The following is a 17,574-nucleotide window of genomic DNA, read 5'->3' as shown; positions in this document are numbered from 1 at the left end:
TGTACATTACGCTATGTGCTGGGGGGAAATATGAACTAATCGAAGCAAATATGATCTAATTGAAGGCTATAACTGTATGTAGATAACCAGGTCCAGAAATGATCACGGTCAGTTGTCTAAATCAAGACAACTGACCGTGAGTATCCTGATAACGGCGATGATTGATGATAATGATGATGATATCATTCACTGTGCTATTCCTAAGAAATCATCTCAACAGTGGAGTGTAGCAGCAGAACAATACTGATAATAATAATAATAAAAATATTTATATATTATTTTATATCATTAAAATGAAATAGGAAGCCGCTAAGAGATGCTCACATCCACACTGGGGGCGCAACACTGACGCCTTCACTTCTGTCAATCAAAAACTCAGTAGCCAATCAGAACACACCACCTAGTAATGCTATCTAGTGTCTGTTACCCAAAACGCATCAGAGTTTCGCCTCTTGGTCTTCAATACTCTTTGATATTAGTAAGACAGCAAATAATAATAAATAGCAATAATAAAAATATGACATTTTTGAAACAATATTTTTTATTCCGTTGATGAGTTTTAGTTTGCTTCCATCAGCTTATAAATTTTTCTGTTTAATTTTATTATTAACTTTAAATTATACACACACAATTTAATATATTTATTAATAAAATTACATGCATAATTGTATTTATTTTATTTATTCGTTTATTTTGCTTAGGTCTGCTTTTTCTTGTTTGTTACATGTGAAATTTTCTGTAGATGCTGAAAACGTTTGTATAGAAAAGAAAAAAGATGCAGAAACAGGGTTATGAATAAAGTATACTAAGTATACCCTGATCCAGAAAATCACATTGTATGATTTTTAAATAATTAACTTCCATTTTATTGCATGAAATAAGTATTTGATCACCTATCAACCAGCAAGAATTCTGGCTCTCACAGACCTGTTAGTTTGTCTTTAAGGAGCCCTCCTATCCTCCACTCGTTACCTGTATTAAAGACACCTGTTCCCACACTCAATCAATCAATCAGACTCTTTATACCAAAATAGAACTTTTTGGTATAAACTCCACTTGCCGTGTTTGGAGGAGGAAAAAGGATGAGTACAATCCCAAGAACACCATCCCAACTGTGAAGCATGGGGGTGGAAACATCATGCTTTGGGGGTGCTTTTCTGCAAAGGGGACAGGACGACTGCACCGTATTGAGGGGAGGCTGGCTGGGGCCATGTATCGTGAGATTTTGGCCAACAACCTCCTTCTCGCAGTAAGAGCATTGAAGATGGGTCGTGGCTGGGTCTTCCAGCATGACCATGACCCCAAACACACAGCAAGGGCAACTAAGGAGTGGCTCCGTAAGAAGCATTTCAAGGAGTGGCCTAGCCGGTCTCCAGACCTGAACATAATAGAAAATCTATGGAGGGAGCTGAAACTCCGTGTTGCCCAGCGACAGGCCCAAAACCTGAAAGATCTGGAGAAGACCTGTATGGAGGAGTGGGCCAAAATCCCTGCTGCAGTGTGTGCAAACCTGGTCAAGAACTACAGGAAACGTCTGACCTCTGTAATTGTAAACAAAGGTTTCTGTAGCAAATATTAAATTATATTTTTCTATTGTATCAAATACTTACTTCATGCAATAAAATGGAAATTAATTATTCAAAAATCATACAATATGATTTTCTGGATTTTTTTTTTTTTTATTCTTTCTCTCACAGTTGAGGTGTACCTAGCTGAGGTGTATTGGTAGTGTATCAAATACTTATTTGCCCCACTGTGTGTATATATATTTTTATGGTTATAGGACCTGCAGTTCCTAAAAGGATTCTATATATATACACACGCATTTATATTAATTGTTGCTGACATGGTGTATGAAGTTGCAGTTGCTCAAACACAATGTCTCTCACCTCATCTGCTATGTGTCATTAACATGAACTCCGCTGCTCCTCTGGTCTGATTATGTATAATTAAGTTCTCTTTAAGAGGATGTAATTAACCAGAGTTTACAGTTTCAGATTAAAGCAGCCTCTAGATCAGAAGCCACACTAATGAACTGATGTGCTTGTTCTGTAATCCAGATGGAACAAAAACCAAACCACCCTCAAACACACAAGACCTAACAGCTAGAGAGTCCTACACACACACACACACACACACACACACAGACAGAGAGCACAATAATGCCTGATGTTTTACTTGCTGTATAAAGAGTGGTTACATATCTGGTTACATATAGCCTTGTGAAGGTGGCAGGCAAGATTATCGGTGTTAATCAAACTGTGCCTACTGAAATTGACCAAAATTCTGTTGTTAAGAAAGCTCAGGTCATTCTCTGTACTACTGACCACCCACTACTTACTGAGTTTCACATGTTGCCATCAGATCATCGTTTTAGAGTTCCTGCATGTAGGACGAAAAGATTTAAAGATTCACTTATTGTGGCCATTAAGTTATTGAATAAGTCTGGTGGGGAGGAGAATGTATTGGTACCAAAAATTTATGAACTTTGAGTAACATTTGGTTGAATTTTAATGTTTGGGAAATTGTATGTGTACATTGTATGCTTTTAATGCCTGTAAAGGTTATGTGTGCATGGATATGGTTAGTGTACTGGCACTTTACTGCAATCTTACCATACGGGACAGTAAAGTCTATAATAGGCTATAAAAATGAGTCTGATATGTACTATAAAATATTAAAAAATTATCACTATTTATTTATATTTGTATATATTAATCAATAAATAATTTTGAATGGCAGTCAGTGGAGAAAGATTCTCTTTGCAGTCATATGGTGTACTTCCAGCATTTACCAGCAGAGGCTAACTGAGCCATGTTAACTAGCTAACAAGCTAACCTTCAGATTCATTAGTCACATGGCATATACAGCTCAGGTGTTAAAAGGTGTGTTCGATACATTTCCTTGATTTGGTCAGGCTGCCAGATGACATATTTGTCCAAAAGTGATATAAAATAAGGCCAAATAACTGGATGGCACACACATGAGGTCATGCTTGAAACATGTACAGTACAATAATGCCTGCTGTTTTACTTACTGTATTCAAATAGATTGTGTGCAGCCTGCTGTGTATATTGACACTATTGAGAGAATAGTAAGCTCCTGGCAGTACAGGCTTTCTTAATAGCAAGAGGTCATTCAGCTGGATTCCATTTGCAAACTACATAAACTATTGTGTTGTTTGATTAATGGATGCATCTTCTATTTTGAATCTTGGCTCAGACCAGACCAGTGTGTTCAGCTTCCTGACATCTGGGTTGTAACTGCTATAGAAAACACAGCCAATAAAATCATGCCGTTTCCCTAATTACTATTTCTTTCATTTTCTCTGCCAATGAGCAAGAACTTGGACAAGCCAAACCAAACAAAGCTGTGACTGCAGCATACCAGCTCTCTTACCCACCGAAGGAGGGTCCAAACACGGACACACAAAGTATTGTTAGGTGGGCTGATTATAAAGTGTCAAACCCACTTTTGATGATCTCGTTTGTGCTTGATTATGAAAGTAATGACTGAAACAGCTACTGCAATAGAAATCAACAGTGACAGAATATATAAATGAGAAAACACAGTACAGTGCAGTTCTTTCACAGAGTTGTGTGCTAAACTGCTCTCTCAGGAAAAAAGGTACAAAAGCTGTCACTGGGATGGCATTCTTTCAAAAGGTTCACCTTATTCACCCCTAAATGGTACATATTACTATCGTTTGAAAAGGTAGCATAACTTTTTTCCCTGCTTTGCATAGAGGTAGAAAGCTGAAAAGTCATCTTCCGAGCTGAACGCAGCGTTAGCACCTCATATCATGGCACAACAGGATCCTGTGTTCAATCCGAATCACACGCACATCTCATGTCAGCAGTCCGGTAACTCAAGGCCATGTTGAGCGCCAGCAATCATACGCAACTCATCTGATCAGACATAAATCTCTGGACTGATTTTATGCTTTGGAAGTAAACTATCATCACTTGTATCCCAGGGGCTCTCATAAGCACAACAGGATGATAAATATTCTCATAATTATGCCCATAAAATGGGTAACTCCAAAACAATTTTGTTTTTGAACACTATGTGTAATATATGTGCAGTGCCACCAACCTTGTCATGGGATATTTCTGCTGTCAAAATTAATATGAAAGACCAATTTTTCTGCGTACTTCTAAAAGAAGGCCATAGAGAGATATTTGCTCTTAGATAACGTCAGTATTCAGGTTTTCATCCTCGTTAAATTCCCAATTAAATGCTATTACAGCACACAAAAAGAGATCCAGACCGTTGTGGGTAGCAACGACTTTCTGTCTCCAAGAGGAACATTGACAGATCTTCTGACTTTAGTGATGTGCTTAGATGTTTAGAGACCCAGACATATGTACATACTGCCTAGGGCTGTGTTTCCAAAAAGCATTGTAAGCCAAAGATGATCATAGAACTGTCACCAATGAAGCTGATCAACTTACGTTTACGATGCTTTTGGGCAACACAGCCTAGTACGGTATTTCTAAGTTTGCATACTAAGTAAAACCTCATAAGCGATTGTTTACGTGACTTGTTTTTTTTTTATTTCAATTTACATTATGCTTTCTCTTTCCAGGCAGATATTTTGTGTGCCTTAATAAGTGTGTTACTGTTCGGCCCCAGTAAGCCAACGAACACATATAAACAGAAATACTGGGAAAATAGCATGTTTCCTTAGATTCTTTTTATGGTATTAATACATTTCATACAACAAAAAAACCCACAAAAATATTTCATACAAACGATAAATTTTAAAAACAATGTAAATTGTGAATTACATTGAAAACAGTATGTTTATACTACCATTTAAATTGTATAATAATACATTTGAAAATTACAATGTAAAAGTACATATAAATAAATGGCATAATATTATATAATTATATAAAATAAATAAATGACAGATGTTTTTGTATTATGTATGCAGCTGTTATGTACAAATCATACAAAATTAATTTCATAAATGCAGATCACAAATTTGAAAAATGCAATATAATAAATTGAATTACATAATATTATTATATAATTATATAAAATAAATAAATGACAGATGTTTTTGTATTTTATATGCTGCTGTTATTTACAAATCATACAAAATTAATTTCATAAATGCAGATCCCAAATTTGAAAAATACAGTGGAAATGATATTATAAATGTCATACAAATTATATAATAAAATAAATAAATTATGTATGTGTATTTGTTGTACAAATCAAATTAAATTAATTTCAAACATTAATTCCAAACAAATCATGCAAATCATAAATGTAAAAATACAATGTAAAATTATTTTCAAATATAAATTATACAAATATAACAATATAAATACATTATGCACAATATGAATAATAAATATGAATATTAAAATGAATATAAACTACATTTATTTATCTATCGTTTACAACACTTTAACTTTTGCAGCTTGAACTCAAAACTTTGTTTTGAGGCATGAGGTCAGTCTGTGATGCTAAGACCCTGATTTTGCTCATAATTGTGAAAAAAACTATGCGAATGTGCATTTTTTTCTTTCTTAAAAGTTACTCAGAAAACAAGTTCAACTCAAGGTGCTTGTCAATAGGGGGCGCCATGTAACACCAATAGCAACTGCCTTTGAATAATACAGAAAACTGAGCTTTTGATACTTGATATGTCTGATCATCTCTCTCTCTCTCTCTCTGTGTGTGTGTGTGTGTGTTTACTGCTGTTTTTCTATCATAAGGACGGTTGATGGCAACGCCGTTGGCTTTGATTTCAGCCTGTTTCATTCATCTCGGCTCATCAGCTGGAAATATTTACATTTTCAGATCCCTTAATCTTTAACGAAAGAGGCATGAGGCTCTGTCTTAGATTTCAACACAAGATGAACACAGAAAAGCCAAAAAACAAGAGGGAGCAGAGGCTGTGATAGTCATATAAACAGCTAACTTTAGCTAAAGTCCTGCAAAACACTTCTAGCTCTGAAAAATCATGAAGAAGCTTGGGGTCATTATGAGTTTTTAAAATGTTTTTCAAAGAAGCCTATTATGTTCATTAAGCCTGCATTTATGTAATCCAAAATGCTATAAAACAGTGAAATATTATTGCATTTTAAAATAACTGAACAAAATTATAAACGCAACACTTTTGTTTTTGCCCCCATTTTTCATGAGCTCAGAGATTTTTCTATGTACACAAAAGGCCTATTTCTCTCAAATATTGTTCACAAATCTGTCTAAATCTGTGTTAGTGAGCACTTCTCCTTTGCCGAGATAATTCATCCACCTCACAGGTGTGGCATATCAAGATGCTGATTAGACAGCATGATTATTGCACAGGTGTGCCTTAGGCTGGCCACAATAAAAGGCCACTATAAAATGTGCAGTTTTTTCACACAGCACAATGCCACAGATGTCGCAAATTTTGAGGGACCGTGCAATTGGCATGCTGAATGCAGGAATGTAGGAGGATTTGGGAAACATACTGTATTTGAAAATAATAGTTATTTTTGTTGAGGCATTTTAAAACTTTGAAGGTTGATTAAGGCCATAAAGAGACATTTATTTCAGGATTATCATTTTAAAATATTTTGTTAAATATATTTGACTGTAAAATAGTTGAATCAAGATAAAATAGCTAAAAAATCATTTTGCAAGATTTCTAAGTGCCTGTAATTATAGAATTGCCCATAAGTGAACTCAACACATTGTCACATGTTCTTCTCCAAATGCTGCAAAGCTGTTCTTCACAGAATGGTGAACATGTGCTCCTTCCTGTTTGGCCTTCCTCTAATGCTGTTTTTACACAATAAGTCGTTGTGGGCTCTCAGGTCGTGCCAACAGCCTCTGGACACAGCTGTGTGCTAACAGACCTCCCTATCGATCCAACATTTAGCTCAAGGAATCGCAGATAAGATCAAACGAATACATAGAGAGATAGATTCTTAATTATTTTCACATTACTACATTTGACTATGCTATTTTAAACTTTAGTCCTATTTTACCAAAATTCTGCCCCAATTCTTGTTTGTTTGTATTGGATCTATTGCACTAATTAAAGGAACACTCCACATTTTTTGGAAATAGGCTCATTTTACAACTCCCCTAGAGTTAAACAGTTGAGTTTGACCGTTTTTGAATCCATTCAGCCGATCTCCGGGTCTGGCGGTAGCACTTTTAGCTTAGCTTAGCATAGATCATTTAATCGGATTAGACCATTAGCATTTGGTCATCAAAAATGACCAAAGTGTTTCAATAATTTTCCTATTTAAAGCTTGTCGCTTCTGTAAGTTGCTATTATGCTCAATATGGCTAGGAACTATACTCTCATTCCGGCGTAATAAGCAAGAAACTTTGCTGCCGTACCACAGTTGCAGCAGGCGCAATGATATTACTCAGCACCTGAAAGTAGTCCCCAGCTAGGTAACTAGTTATGATATAGCTGGTGACTACTTTCAAGCACTGCGTAATATCATTGCGCCTGCTGCACCCGTGGTACGGCAGCAAAGTTTCTTGTTTATTACGCCGGAATGAGAGTATAGTTCCTAGCCATATCGCCTCGAAAATAGCAACTTTTAATTTTCCATCGGTGTTAGTACACGATGTAACTACAGAAGAGTCAAGTTTTAAATAGGAAAAATATTGAAACTCTATTTCCAAAAAAAGTGGAGTGTTCCTTTAACATTATTATTTCTAGAGAAGACATTTTTATGGATGTTATTTTCTGGAGTTTTATTTATGACCATTTTACACAATCTTCATGATCTCGCCTTGGGCCCCTTAAACAAACTGTCCTTGTTTAATGTCCTTGCTTGTTTTTATGGGTAATTAAATCCAAATAAGTTGAAAAGCAAGGTCATACCAGCTGTTTTTTTTTTTTTTGGCTGACCCTAGATGGTCTACCACCCCTAATTAATCTGCTTGACAACCAGCTCAATCAGGTTAACTACCTAAACCAGTTTGAACAAGCTGTAGCTAGATTTTCTAACAGGCATTTTGTTACTTGATGTTTGTATTCGAAAGTATCTTCCTTGTTAAATCCCATAGAGCATTAAGATGAGATCGTCCAAGTTGGTTGATGAAGTAAAAGTAATGTACATCATTTATTTAATATTTAATGTAAATATTTACAATTAATTAAACATCCAAAACATTAAAATAAACTATTCTACTTATATTTCTGTGCAAATTCAAATTTTATTTGTCACACATGCAAACATAGAGTACAATGTGAAAAAAAATCCATAAAATGATAAGATAGTGTGCTGATTTGCTGCTCAAGAAACATTTATTGTTATCATCAATGTTGAAAACAGTTGTGCTGCTTAATAATTTGTGGAAATCTTTTGCAAAATTAAAAAAATTACCGTCACTTTTGATCAATTTAATTGTTGAATAAAGGTGTTCATTTCTTTATAAAAAACATGAAAGAAACAAAAACAGTCTGCCCCATCGAGGCAAGAGAGTTTGGGAAACCTGTTTGAAAACAATAATTATTTTTGCTGTTGCATTTTTACAGACTTTAAAACTTAAAAAGCATTTGTAAAAAGCAAATATATAGTAAATGTCAACATATATTTCTGTGTACATTTAGATTAAATATTTCTTCACACATGCAATTTTGTCACACATGCAACCATATATAGTACAACATGCAGTGAATATACAAACTATATATAGAGAGAGCGAGATGGATATATATATATGTAAAAATTTGATTAAAAAAAATCAGTATGAATGTGTACCGTTAAATCTATAGAGAGAGAGAGATTTAATGATACACGTATTCATACTGAATATATATACAGTACCCTCCAAAAGTATTGGAACAGTGAAGACAAAATTGCTCTGTTGGCTGTGGAGTCAATACATTTACAAATATGATTAAAAGATGAATATGAGATAAAACTACAGAATGTCACATTTTATTATCAGCCGTTTCAACACATACATGTTTTACCAAATAAAAAGAACAGCACTTTTAGAGTTCATCTGATGTGAGCATAAGTATTGGGACAGTTGAACATAAGGCTGATATAAAAGATTAAAAGCTATTATTTTGTTGCAGATCCCTTGCACACAATCACAGCAGTGAGTCTGTGACCCATAGACATCACCAGACTCTTGGTCTCATCCTTTGAAATACTTTTCCCAGCATTTAATGCAGCCAATCCCAATTGTTGCTTGTTTTCTGCCTTTACTCTCCTCTCCAGCTGGTGAAATTCATGTTCAATTGGATTTAAATCTGGAGATTGACTTGGGAAATCTAAGACTTTCCATTTCTTTGCCCTTATAAATTCCTTGAGTGAACTGGCAGGGTGTTTTGGGTCATTGTCCTGATGCAATATGAAGCACTTCCCAATGAATCTGGTGGCATTTTCTTGAATATTGGTAGGCAAGATGGTTTTGTACCCTTCCAAATTCATTCTGCTACTGTCATCATACATTAAGTCATCAGTAAAGTTGAGAGGGCCTGTTCCAGAGACAGCCATGCATGCCCATGCCATGACACCACCTCCACCATGCTTTACAGATGAGGCTGTATGCTTGGGATCATTGCAGTTCCCTTTATTTTCTCCACATTTTTGCTTTCCCATCACTTAGATAAAGGTTCATCTTTGTCTCATCGGTCCATAAACACAGTTCCAAAACTCTTCTGGCTCACCTTTGTGCTTTTTCGCAAACTCTAATCTTGCCTTTCTATTTTTGGTGCTGGTCAGAGGTTTGCATCTTGCTGTGTAGCATCTGTACTTCTGTGTCAAAGTATCCTGAGGACAGTAGATTGTCAGAGCATCACCCCAGCTTTCTGGAAGTTGTTGGTGATTTTACAGACACGTCTTTTAGGATTCATTTTCACAGCTTTTATGATTTGTCTGTCATCAACTACTGTTGTTTTCTCAGCCGATCAGGTCGTTGTTGGTTGCTGGTGTCACTGGTGGTTTCGTCTTCATCCTGGTTTGTGTGTGTCATCGAATGCAAGATTCAGAATGCAGAAGTAATGGATATAACTGATACGACACATTCCCTGCTTTTAATATCTGAAGAATTAATGCAACAGGACACAGCTGATCACTTAGAAAGACTTGTGAGGCAACTGCTCCAATACTTATGCTCACATCAGATAGAGGGATGAAACTCTAAAAGTGCTGAACTTCTTAGCTGGTAAAACATCTATGTGTTGAATCACCCAATAATAAAATGTGACATTCTGTAGTTTTGTCTCATATTCATCTTTTAATCATATTTGTAAATGTCTTGACTCCACAGCCAACAGAGCAATTTTGTCTTTACTGTTCCAATACTTTTAGAGGGTACTGTATATAGTGTACAATACACACTATGTATTTTTATGCTTTTAGAGTATTACACATTTAGATTAGAAACATACTCTACAAAAATCAGTGGTGAGTCAAGTCTCAGTAGCACACAGTTGCTGTTTATGAACAGCATCATTGTCAGACAAACTGACACAAATTTGACCTTTTACCCCACCTAACAAAGAGTTACCCCAACTCTTTGACCCTGTGCATCATATTTATAATTTTGAGTCAAGACTTTTGTTCACCTTCACAGATGATGTAAATGAGTAAACTCACTGCAGGCTGCCAGAGAGGAGCTCAGCGTGTCAATGAACCGTGCGTCTGTTTGTCTTAACGCTCACTTGTCATGTCTTTCTTCCTTCTCTCTCTTTTGTCTGTGTGTGATCATAGGATATCCTTCCAGCAGAGGCTGGAAACGATTATATCATCTCTGCTGACGCTCTTTCATCTGTGTGGAAACATCCCGAATCAGCCCGGTTGGGAGGATGAAGCGGCATGGAAAATCAAGCTTCTGAGAGCTGAATCTGAGCTTGCTGGAGTTGGATGGAAGTGTTTAACCGCAGTAAGTAAGCAGCCGTAGCGGAGAGAGATGGGAGTTTTTAAAGGGCTACATACGAGGGCTTTCTGGGACGCATTAAGCAGGTCCGTGGTTCGCTGAAGGACTCTGTCCCGCCCACCGTATTTAACAGGCCCGCATGTGCGTGGCGAGGGGTATGAAGGGGTTCGAATGCCCCTGTGCCAAGCCGTGCCATATGATCTCACTTCCCCTCTCGGTTATAGTGGTTTTAGATTGGCCACCAGTCGCTGTGACGATTTGTGGCCCAATGGGAAGCCAGGGACTTTGCAGGCCTCTGTTCTTTATGGAGCGATGGTTTAAACACTGTCTAAGCAGGAAGCCAGACGGCTGCCTGCGGTCAGAAACTTCTCCATCCTCTATCCCTCTTTTTTCCTGCTCTGCTTTAACACATGGATTGATGGAGTACATTTCCGATTCCGAACTCACACAGACACACACACACACAAGCTGCAGAATAGATCTATCTATCTATCTATCTATCTATCTATCTATCTATCTGTCTATCTGTCTATCTATCTATCTATCTATCTATCTATCTATCTATCTATCTATCTATCTATCTATCTATCTATCTATCTATCTATCTGTCTGTCTGTCTGTCTATCTATCTGTCTGTCTGTCTGTCTGTCTGTCTGTCTGTCTGTCTGTCTGGCTGTCTGTCTGTCTGTCTGTCTGTCTGTCTGTCTGTCTGTCTGTCTGTCTGTCTGTCTATCTATCTATCTAACAACAGGATCAGCAGGGAAAATTGAAAAGTATAAAAAAAAATGAATGCTGATAGTTTTAATTAAGTTATTGACATTTGATGCATACCTGGCCTTGCTAGTTCCACAGAACACACACACACACCTACAAACGCTCACAGCATTTTTGTTGGATCAGAGAATGTGTGTGTGTCTATTTATGAGTATGAACTAGTGTGTGGTGGTTGATGATTGACAGCAGAGGAAGTGGGATGGAGGCTGGCAGTCACACACTGGAAATGCGTGAGTGGCGCCAGAAGAGTTTTGTCTGGCTCACACACACCTGCTAACCAAACCAGCTCTCATCTGCAGCCAATACTAAGAGTGTGTGTTTGCCCTGTGCTGTGTGTGTGTCCTGTTCAGAATTACAGGGGTTTGAACTTTGACAGGATCCTTTGATTTAAAGGCATATAATTAATATTCAATCTCACATAAGATTAATTCCAGTTATTGATCGGTGCATCAGAAGCGATCATCTACACTAGTTTCTCATTAGCTCATGTTCTCTTGCTGTCATATGTTGGGTGTGCAGATCTATTCTGGTTACACTGCACATCATTCATTTTCTGTGATTATTTAGTTTCTTTCTAGATCAGTACCCTGGACTACATTTACATGCACAAAAATTTAGATAAGATTAAAATATTATTACAATTTAAAAAACAACTGTTTTCTATTTTAGCATATTTTAAAATGCTTAATTACTCCAGTTGTTACATGATCCTTCAGAAATTATTCTAATTTGCTGATTTGTGGTTCAAGATTTTTTATTATTATAAATGTAGAAAAAATTGTGCTGTTAAATATTTTTGTAGAATTTGTGATATTTTAATATATTATTTCATATATATTATGTGAAAGAATGTATGGAATTCTTTATGATTTCATGCAAGAATTATAAAAAAAATTTTTTTAAGTTCAATTAAAGTCTATTTGTTGTATATGATCTGTGGAGGACTCACAGGCTCCATGCGTGCTACCAGGTTCCCACGGGCACTGTGTTATAGACCACTGCTCTAGAGTCTCTGACATCAACCAGAATTGATGACAAAATGTAATGCATGCACATGTAAAAAAAAACATGTTTCTGAATTATGAATCTGGCCGAATGTAGCATGATTTGAACGATAACCACAATCTTTAATTTGTTGAAAATCGATCTTCAACTGCAAAATTGGATCATTGAGTAGAATCACATAATGGAACGGCATTTAGGAAACTTCAAAATAGTGCTGATGTGACAGAATTACTGCACTAGCATGCTTTCCAAATCCACTAACACAGTGATCTGATCCAGAAGACCCTGCCCAGTATTTTCCTCCTATTTTTTCTTTTTACTGTCGTTCCAGATTAATTTAGACAAGGAACAAACTTATGACCTTTTATTTACAGTCTCTTTTCATGCATGCTGTTGAGAGAAACATGGAATAGAAATGACAGAATGGCAATCTGAAATCCAAAAACTCACCTTACCTCATAAAATTAATGTGACTTAAAGGAATAGTTCACCCAAAAATGAAAATTTGCAACCATTTAAAACAAAAAAAATGTCCTAATGATAGATTTGTTTCTTACAAATGCGCAGCTTTTCACTAAACATTAATTGATATTTTTTTATCAGCAGTTTGGACTCTTATTGTGACGGCACCCATTCACTGCAGAGGATACAATGGTGAGCAAGTGATGTAATGCTTAATTTCTCTAAATCTGTTCTCATTAAGAAACAAACTCATCTACATATTGGATGGCCTGAGGTTGAGTAAATTTTCAGCAAAAATTTTATTTTTGGGTGAACTGTTCCTTTAAATGCAGCTTTAAATGTGATTGAAGTCATTTCTACTAGAAATAAGCTGCGTCTCAAAGTCTTCAGATTGGCTGAACAATACCTTCCAGAAGCCAGTTTCTTTTCTTTTTTTGTGGTTTATAGAGCCTTGTACCGTGGTCCAGCCTCATACCCACCTGAGGATCCATGTGTGGCCTCCTGTCATGGTTATTTTAATTCAGTGACCGTGTACAGGTCTGGACGACTGCGGCCGCTGTCGGCTTGTGTGGTATTTTTCTGCCCAGATACAATGAGCCCAGCTACAGATCACTCCAGACCAGATGGGTAAAGGAGTCTCGCGCAGACCACTGCTGCGGCCACTAAGTTTGAAACCCAAAGCCAATGAGGTGGTGGAGAAACCGTCTACACACACCACACACAAACACACAGGAAGAGACAGGGACTTCCATTCATTCAAATACTTGTCTGTCAAGTTCACTGAATACTAAACATACTGTGCATTTGATGAATGCATGGTTTTACCTATAATAGGCTACTAAATATAATATGTCCAAGATCCTTATGTGTTATCATAAAACATAATTATTTTGGATATGTTTGCCCGAAATGTCTATTAGCATTGTCAGAATAGCTTGCTACGTTGTTTACTATATAGTAGAGAAGTATTCAATTTTGGATGCAGCTTGTGTTACTCTGTGCATTTTGAATTAAATTGATTTCTTTTATCAGTACTTTAAGTATACATTTTCCCCCCAGATTGTCTATTGGTATTGTTTAGCCTGTTGCTAAGCTAACACTGTGGTTCTCTAACACGTAGCACACAAATATTGAAATTTTGAATTAGATTTGTTTTAATTAGTACCTTTTTTCGCTGACTGAATTGAAGTATCTTTATAATTAGCATGTGTCCCCAAATTGTCTATTGGCATTGTCACAATAGCATGTTGCAAAGCTAACACTAACACTTAGCACACACATATATTGAAAAACAGTCCATTTTGAATTAGATTTAACTGTTTTTATCAGTACTTTTTGTGTTGTATGAATTCAATTTGTGTTGTATGAATTTGTGGGCAGTCGTGGCCTAATGGATAGAGAGTTGGACTTGTAACCCGAAGGTCGTGGGTTCGAGTCTCAGGTCCGGCAGGGATTGTAGGTGGGGGAGTGAATAACCAACACTCTCTCAACCCTCAATACCACGACTGAGGTGAGACCCTTGAACAAGGCACTGCTCCCCGGCGCCGCAGCATTGGCTGCCCACTGCTCCGGGTGTATGTTCACTACTGTGTGTACACTTGGATGGGTTAAATGCAGAGCATAAATTAATTGGCCACACATCATTTCCCTTTCCCTTTCAAGTGTGTATGATTAACAGTTATAATTTCCAAAATTTTCTTCAGTAGCCTATGACATTGCTAAGCTAGCTAATTGTCACACTCTAATACTAAACACACAAATATTGAACAGTAATCCAATTTGAATGAGATTTAGTTGTTTTAATCAGTACTTTTTGTGTTGTATTGAATTAAAGAATGGTTATAATTAACTTGCTTGTTGCAGTGCATTATGGGATTGTCTTTTCTGCAATTCTGGCAATTCTGCAAATTCTTTTCTGCAAATTTCTGCAGAATTTGGCTTAAAAAGGTATATCTTAGAGGCGTAGATGCATTTATCTAAATTTGTGATAACTATAATTCCTAATGTAATGTATAGAATTAATGTCTCTAAACTTTGTGTTTTGACTACGTTTGGTGCCCCTGTATTTGGCATGGTTTGACTTTATGTTTTTGAAATCTTCATACCTCTCAGTTTGTTGGCATAGCTGTAGGTCTGTGTAGGGATGTTATATATTTGAATTGCGGTAGATTGGTGCAGTATAATCGGGGCCATTTCTTGCCGTCTTGGCTCTTTCCTTGTGTGTTCACAGTTGAATAGCACTGCGTTACTGCGCCAGTAACTGCGGTTTCAATAAAAGCTAATAATTTCAGTCTTTATATCTTATTACAGTCAGTCACTTTAATGTCAGCCCTCTGTAGCGATGCCAACGTTACCCATGAATGACTTGAGGAACGGAAAAGAGACGTACAGAAAATGGGTAAGTGGAGTGTGTGAGTACCAGAGCTGCACAAATATAGACCTAAATACAAACAAGACGAGCAGGAGAAAACCAGTTCACAATTACACTACCATTCAAAAGTTGGGGGTCAGTAAGATATTTTAAAAGAAATGAATACTTTTATTCAACAAGGATGCATTAAATTGATCAAAAGTGACAGTAAAGACAATATAATGTTAAGGTTTCTATTTGAAATAAATGCTGTTCTTTTGAACCTTCTATTCAGCAAAGAATCCTGACAAAAATATATCCAGTTTCCACAAAAATATTACAGCACAACCGTTTTCAACATTGATAATGATGATAAATGTGTTTCGAGCAGCAAATCAGCATATTAGAATGATTTCTGAAGGATCATGTGACAATGAAGACGGGAGTAATGATGCTGAAAATTTAGCTTTGCATCACAGGAATAAATTACAGTTGTTTCTTATTATTTCATAATATTTCAGTTTTTTACTGCATTTTGATAAAAAACAAATGCCACCTTGGTGAGCATAAGAGACTTCTTTTTAAAACTTACTGACTCCAGATGTTTAAATAGTAGTGTATAGGTCATTTTCATTTTACAGCTGTGTATGTTAACAATTAGCTCACTTGTGTCTGTTGTTATATTTCTCCGAAATAATTTTAGAAGAAACATCTGAAATGGCACATAACTTTGAACACAACTGAGGTACAAAAAAAAAGAGCAAGCATTGAGCAATACGACTTTCCTGTAGTCTGGTGGAGTGAATTGTGTGTACAGATGTACCTGACGCAGCACGGGACGCCGGAGCACTCTGAATTTCTGTGACTGTGGTCGGCTGCATTACTGAAGGAGCTGGAAGTGGGTTTGTGGCTTTGGTTCTGTTTACTGCCATCAGTGCTTTTGTGATTGTTTGTACTTAGGGAAGGGTGGAGTGTACGGTAAATGCCTCCTGTTGGCCAGCCACACTGCAGGGAGCGCTGGCCACAGAAACCCTGGAGATGTGCAAGTCAAGATGAGGTGTGTTTCAATCTGTTTTAGAGGGAGGATGCATTTGAGAATGTGTATGTGTGTTGTGCATCATTAAAAGAGTATGTATGCCCAGCAAAAGCAATATTGTACACTTTTGAAGTGCTTTATTTTTTCGCCTGATGTCCATTTTGGAAAGCTCTTTTTTAAGAACAAAACTGTAAAAACTGTAAAAATTCTGTAGTAAAAACTTATTAGTTGGTTATTCAAATCACCAATATACAGTAAAAAAAATATATATAAATGTTCATTATATGTGAATTTACTAAATGTATTGTTTTTGAAAACTAAGATTTACCTTATAATTTATAGTGAGAAACGGTAAAATGACATTGTCAAGTCAAGTCAAGTCACTATTATTTGTATAGCGCTTTTAACAATACAAATTGTGTCAAAGCAGCTTTACATCAGCTTGATATAAAGCTGGGTGGCTCTATATCAGCTTTACAGTATTTAGACGGGGAAATAGTTTGTCGAAATAGTGTCATTCTCCTCTGGCCAGACAAAATCAGTAGTTTAAATCTAGGCTAAAGCAGAGTCAGATTGTGCAAAGGACTCATCTGGTTCCTGTGGTCAACAGATTTGAATTATAGAAATGCGATAGTGTATTATGTGTAAGCCAGGTTAAAGAGATGGCTCTTAAATCTAGATTTAAACTGACAGAGTGTGTCTGCTTCCCGAACAGTGTTAGGTAGATTGTTCCAGAGTTTGGGCGCTAAATAGGAAAACGATCTCCTGCCCGCAGTTGATTTTGATATTCTAGGTATTATCAAATGGCCAGAGTTTTGAAATCGCAGCGGACGTGAAGGACTATAGTGTGATAAGAGCTCACTCAAATACTGAGGTGCCAAACCATTCAGGGCCTTATATGTAATTAGCAAGATCTTAAAATGTATACGATGTTTAATAGGGAGCCAGTGCAGTGTTGAAAGAACCAGGCTAATGTGGTCATATTTCCTGGTTCTAGTAACTCTAGCTGCTGCATTTTGAACCAGCTGGAGTTTGTTTATTAAACGTTCAGAGCAACCACCCAACAAAGCATTACAACAATCTA

Source organism: Barbus barbus, assembly GCF_936440315.1.
Source record: "Barbus barbus genome assembly, chromosome: 16".
In the NCBI taxonomy this organism is placed as follows: domain Eukaryota; kingdom Metazoa; phylum Chordata; class Actinopteri; order Cypriniformes; family Cyprinidae; genus Barbus; species Barbus barbus.
Note: the sequence above shows the minus strand (reverse complement) of the source record.